The 5,839-nt window shown below is 35.2% G+C and overlaps 1 pseudogene across 1 annotated transcript; it reads right to left on the reverse strand.

The window, feature by feature from the left end:
- Nucleotides 1-4,411: 4,411 nt before the first annotated feature.
- LOC308342805 (small ribosomal subunit protein eS6-like) lies at nt 4,412-5,150 on the reverse strand (annotated as a pseudogene). The gene has a single exon. The product of its transcript is annotated as a small ribosomal subunit protein eS6-like (transcript).
- Nucleotides 5,151-5,839: the final 689 nt, after the last annotated feature.

Here is a 5,839-nt window from a genome sequence, read left to right on the forward strand (position 1 = left end):
GATGATAAAAGCCAGGGCCAAAGCCTCTCAGTTTGAGGCATTTTGTTACAGCAGCCCTGGCAAAGTAATATAGGAAGTTTAGAAAACATTTTCTTTTTATCCACAGCTTCATTTCAGCAGTAGGTCTACTAAAACAATGACAATGGAGAAAAAATGGCAGGGGGTTTATAAAGAGCAAATCATTCTAAGAAATCTTGATGGCCTATTTTAATTGAATTATAAAATTAGTGTGGGAAGAAGATTTAATTTGGAAAAATGCAAAATCATTAATTGAACACACTTAATAATCTGCAGTCCTAAATGAACATTGTAAGGCAATCGTATGAAATGGAGCAGGTTATATTATGGAGATAAATTGATATGGGTTCTTAGCGTGAGCTGACAGTGTAAAATCCAGTGTCATTTTGTTTGCCACATAAAGATGCATCGCATTAGAGCCTTAAGCCCTTAAAAAGGTTCTGGCAAGTTCGTATTAAGGTGACTGCATTCTGCTTTACATAACTTGGCAGAAGATAGACAGTATTGACAGGAATTGGGACAAGTGCAGTGAAGGGATGGGTAGACCATTTAAGAGGAAAATAAAACAATAACTATCTGACATCTTCCTGTGAACCTGCTAAAGGGGCATTCTACTCTTTGGAATCCACTTGGAAAATTTACTGCCCAGGCACTGATTTGAAAGCAGCGACTTTAAAAATGCTTTTACTAATACACCCTCACAGGTATGCTTTTCATGGCCAGTGTGAGTAAACATAAGATGCAATTTTAAAAAGGCTGCATGAGAATTGCCTGATACTGCAAATATGACAACCTTAGAGGAGAATGACCTAGCACCACTGAGGCTTATATGATTCATGCCAAATGTTGTCCTAAGTGCTTTAAGCATGTTGGCTCATTTAATACAACAGTCCTATAAGGTAAGTGTCACGAATAGTTACATATTAGAGATGACACCCCTGTACCTAAAGAGAGGTTAAGTAACTTAGCTGCAATCATACATGCAGTAAATGATGGGGCCCGGGTGTGGACTCAGGCAGGATAGCTCTCCAGTTCGTCCTTTCAACCACTGGGCAAGTCTGTTTCTTTAAAGTATGTACACTTTCTTGTCTATGAAAAATGTAGTTGGTGGCATATTTCTAAAAGGGATTTATACTTTGTATGTTTAAACCTGGTCAGTATGCTGAGAAAGGAGTCTTCCTACAAAAAATAATGAGCTTAATGGTTCTCTTCTTTTAAAGTTTTGCTCATTATGTACGTATGTATTGAGTGACTGTTTCTGACTTGTGTAAGAAATATGTAGCTTTGTTATCAAAAAGTTTATACTCCAGTTACAGAGATAGGAAGACAAATCATTATAATACTATGAACAGTGTTCTCAGAAACACATTAAAGGGGAACAAGAATGAGGTCATGTTGGGGAGTTGGACTTGGGAATTGTGGCAAATAAAACTGTAGATCAATGCCATGTCACTCATTATTGCCAAGCTAAATAGCGTGGATTGTGACTCCTCAGATATGTAATGCCACTTGAGATTTTAAGAGGAGCATTTCATATATAAAGTGTTTTTTAAAGATACAGCTACATGAAAGTATCTCAATCCCAGATTTCAAGATATACTACAGAACTAAAGTAATAAAAAATAACTGTCTGATACTGGTTCAACAATCGACACACAGATGAATGGAACAGGATAGAGAGGCCAGAGATAAACCCATACCCATATGGTCAGTTAATTTATGACAAAGGAGATAAGAATAGACAATGGAGAAAAGACAGTCTCTTCAATATGGAGTGGGAAAACTGAACAGCTACATGGAGAAGAATGAAACTAGACCACTTTCTTATGCTACATATAAAAATAAATTTAAATGGTTTGAAGATCTAAATGTAAGACCTGAAACCTCTTCCCTAAAACAGAACATAGGCAGTAATCTCTTCTACATTGCCATTAGCAATATATTTTTGGATATGTGTCTTGAAATAAGGGAGACAAAAAAACAAAAAACCAAAAATAAACTATTGGGACTACATAAAAATAAAAGGCTTTTGCACAATGGAGGAAGCAATCAACAAAACTAAAAAGCAACCTATCGAATGGGAGAAAATATTAGCAAATCATTTATCCAATAAGTGGATAATATAAAAAATATATAAAGAACTTATACAACTCAATGCAAAAAAACAAGCAATCTGATTAAAAATGGGCAGATGACCTGAACAGACACTTTCCCAAAAAAGACGTATGGATGGCTAATAGACAAAAAAATCACCCATCATCTGGGAAATGCAAATCAAAACGACAATAAAGTATCACCTTACACAAATCAGAATGACTAGTGTAAAAATACGAGAAATAGTAGTGTTGGCAAGGATGTGGAGAAAAGGAATCTTTTGTATATTGTTGATGGAAATGTAATCTGGTGCATCCACTTTGAAAAACAGCATGAAGCTTCCTTAAAAAATGAAAAATAGAAATACCATAAGATCTAGTAATCCCACTACTGGGTATTTAGTGAAAGAAAACAAAAACACTAATTCAAAATACGTATGCACCTGTATGTTTACTGCAATATTATTTCCAACAGCCAAGATATGGAAGCAAGTGTCCCAAGTGTCCATTGATAGATGAATGGATAAAGAAGAGTGGTGTATGTATACAATGGAATATTATTTAACCATAAAAAAATAAGATCTTGTCATTTGAGACAGCGTGGATAGACCTAGAGGGCAGTATGCTAAGTGAAATAAGTCAAACAGAGAAAGACAAATACCATAAGATTTAAGTTATATGTAGAATATAAAAAACAAAACAAACAAAAAACCAGATTCTTAAATACAGAGAACAATCTGGTGGTTGCCAGAAGGAAGGTGGGAGTGGGCATGAGTGAAATAGATGAAGGGATTAAAAGGTTCCAGCTTCCAGTTATAAAATAAATAAATCATGGAGATGAAAAGTACAACATTGGAAATATAATCAATAATACTGTAATAATGTTTTATGGTGATAGATGGTGGCTATACTTATCATGGTGAGCATCAAGTAATGTATAGAATTGTTGAATCAATGTTGTACACCTGAAACTAATATAATATTATATGTTAATTATACTTAAAAAAGATAAAAATGTTAAGATATAACTATGAAACAATAGAAAGAGGCTGAAACCCAAAAGAAAAGAAAATGTTATATCATTGAAATGGTCAAATCTTGCATGCACTCATTTCTTATTTTTCATTTCTTGCTGCCAGAAGTGGTTTGTTTGTTTTTTTAATTAATTAATTTATTTTTTTAAATCTCAGACTTCTCTTATTCTAGTAGGTACAAGGTAAGTTATAAAACTGCCTCTTTTTTTTTATTTTTTCACTACAAGTTCACATCTTATTTTCTCTTAAGGAACCTAATGAACATAGTTTGAAGAAAGAAATCCTGAATAAAAAAAAGTTAACATGCTCTACTGCAGAATACCATTCATTTTTTTAAAAAGAATAGTGTAGATGAGTTTTTGCTTGTCATTTGAATTTGAAATATAGTGTGTGTTTGTGTGTGTGTGTGTGTTATGAGTTTTTACTAAGGCTTATTTATATTTAGGTATAGTGAACTAGAAATGCACTAACAACATCATTGTCAACAGAGGCTTTGGGGATGTATCAGTTTGGTTTGGGTAGTGCAATTTCATTTTTTAGTTATTTTTGAAAACATTAAATTCTTTAATTGATAATAAAAGTCTTCTAGTAATAGATATCAATGGAATGGAGCATTCCACTCTGTTCTGCAAGAGTTTAGGCTGGTCAGTGTTAGAAACTACTAATATGATAATCAATTCTTAAAATGCCCTTAACTGATTAGGATGTTTTATGTTTTCTAAAGAAAAATAAAACTTCTCTTCAAGATTCTTGCTGTCAGAGCAGTTGGGTGAGTCTGCATTTGGAAGGTGGGGATAGGAGACAGGAGGAAGCACCTGGAGGGCCTGCTACCTCAGTGGTGTTCTCTGAACAAGACAGTACTAGCACCCAGTGAAATGGTGACAGACTTTTTTGATGGTGATTTAAAGGTGCATTTCCTAAAAGAGACAAAATAGAAGAGCAGAGAAGATAATGCCAAACAAAAAATCAAATTCTAGATAAAACAAAGAGAGGAGAATAGTGATCATCAAGAGAATTGAGAGACTGGGTGATATTGAAGGTAAAGATTCAGCGGCACAAATCCAGACCTTGTTCTCAACAGAAGCATCTGCCCAGAGCACTCTCTTCCCTCCCAGTCAAGCATAGTAAAAAGCTGGATGTGCAGAACATGATGCTTTAAGAGTGTATTTTTTTAACCATGAATAGTCTGCTTTACTCTATTTCTCAAAAAAATTTTTTTTCGAGATTTGCCGTCTGATTTTATTTATATGTTACTCTTAGAAAATCTCATTGTTCGTTGGATTCAGACTTAGAGGTAGACGCTCTCTTAGAAGACAACCTCTGACTCTTGGCAATATGTTGCTGGTGTGTTTCTTCAACCTCCTTCATTCTCTTGGCTGAAAGTTCAGGATATTCTGCAGCCTTTTCCTTATTTTTCTTAGTACACTGTTTCTTCAGAGCAATGTACCAGCATTTGTGTTGGAGGAACATGTGGAGTAACAAGATGCGGAATCTTGGGCACTTTGCTTCTAGGTTTCTGACCTTCTTTTTTTAAGGGCTTTCTCATGACATACTGGTGGACATCATCTTCTTTAGAGAGACTGAGAAGTTTGCAGATTCTGCAGGCTCTTTTGGGCCCCAGGAGGCAAGGCACAGTAGTATCAGTTGAGTTCAGGAATATCCTTCTGCCATTATTTTAAAGTGACAAAGTTGGAAACAGTGAGATTGGTATCCACAATACCACCCCGAAGAGATTTGAGCTTTCTTTGTTCAGTCCTCCTTGGTCTGTTGTTGGAATGCTCCTTACTCAGCAGGAGGTGGACACCCTGCTTCATTGGGAAGGGAAGCTTTGTTTGTCATTACCACCACTCACTTTGACCACGTGAACTTTCCATTCTTTACGGAGAGTATCAGCAGCAACTTCTGTGATCATATGCTTTTCATAAAAGGTAAGAAGTTTATGTTCACCATCTACTTCAATGAGTTTCTGGCAGCCAGTAGCTGGGAGAGAGATGTTCAGTTTCATCTTAAAGCAGCCTACTACCCCGAGAGTGCCATGTAAAAAAGCTCAAAATGTACTCTCTGGATCACTGTTTCCATTGGATTTTAAGAAATGTTAGAGGAAAGGAAGTTTCTTTGTTCCAAATGGTTTGGAAAATTCTATATAAAATAGCCTTATATTGGGCTCATTCTTACAGGACTCTCCAGAGCCTTCAATGTGCTAATGTATATTATGATTCTCTCCGAAGAGTATCTAGATTCCTGTGTATTCCAGACCCAGGTGTCTATATAGCCCTTTTTCTGGGGCTGTCTTGTAATATTTTTTTATAATATTCTTGAAGTATTATTATTTTATAGAAATCAGTTGTTCTGAGGGAATATATATATATATGTGTGTGTGTGTGTGTGTGTGTGTGTGTGTATATATATATATATATATATAAAATCTCAAAACTGGAAATCAAAAAGCTATAGTTATTTTTCCAATCTGCTCAACTAATAATAATGATAACATATTTATATAGTAGTTAAAAAAACACATTTAACAAGGTACTTTCCCATATGTCATCTTATTTAAGCCTCACACCCACTCTATGAGGGAGTTCACATTAATCCCAAATTAGAATCGAGGGGACAGAGACTTAGAAAGTTTAACTGATGTGCCCGAGTCACAGCTTGTTAATAGCTGAGCCAGGATTTCAACCCAGATCTTTA

This window comes from Martes martes, assembly GCF_963455335.1.
Source record: "Martes martes genome assembly, chromosome: 1".
NCBI lineage: Eukaryota > Metazoa > Chordata > Mammalia > Carnivora > Mustelidae > Martes > Martes martes.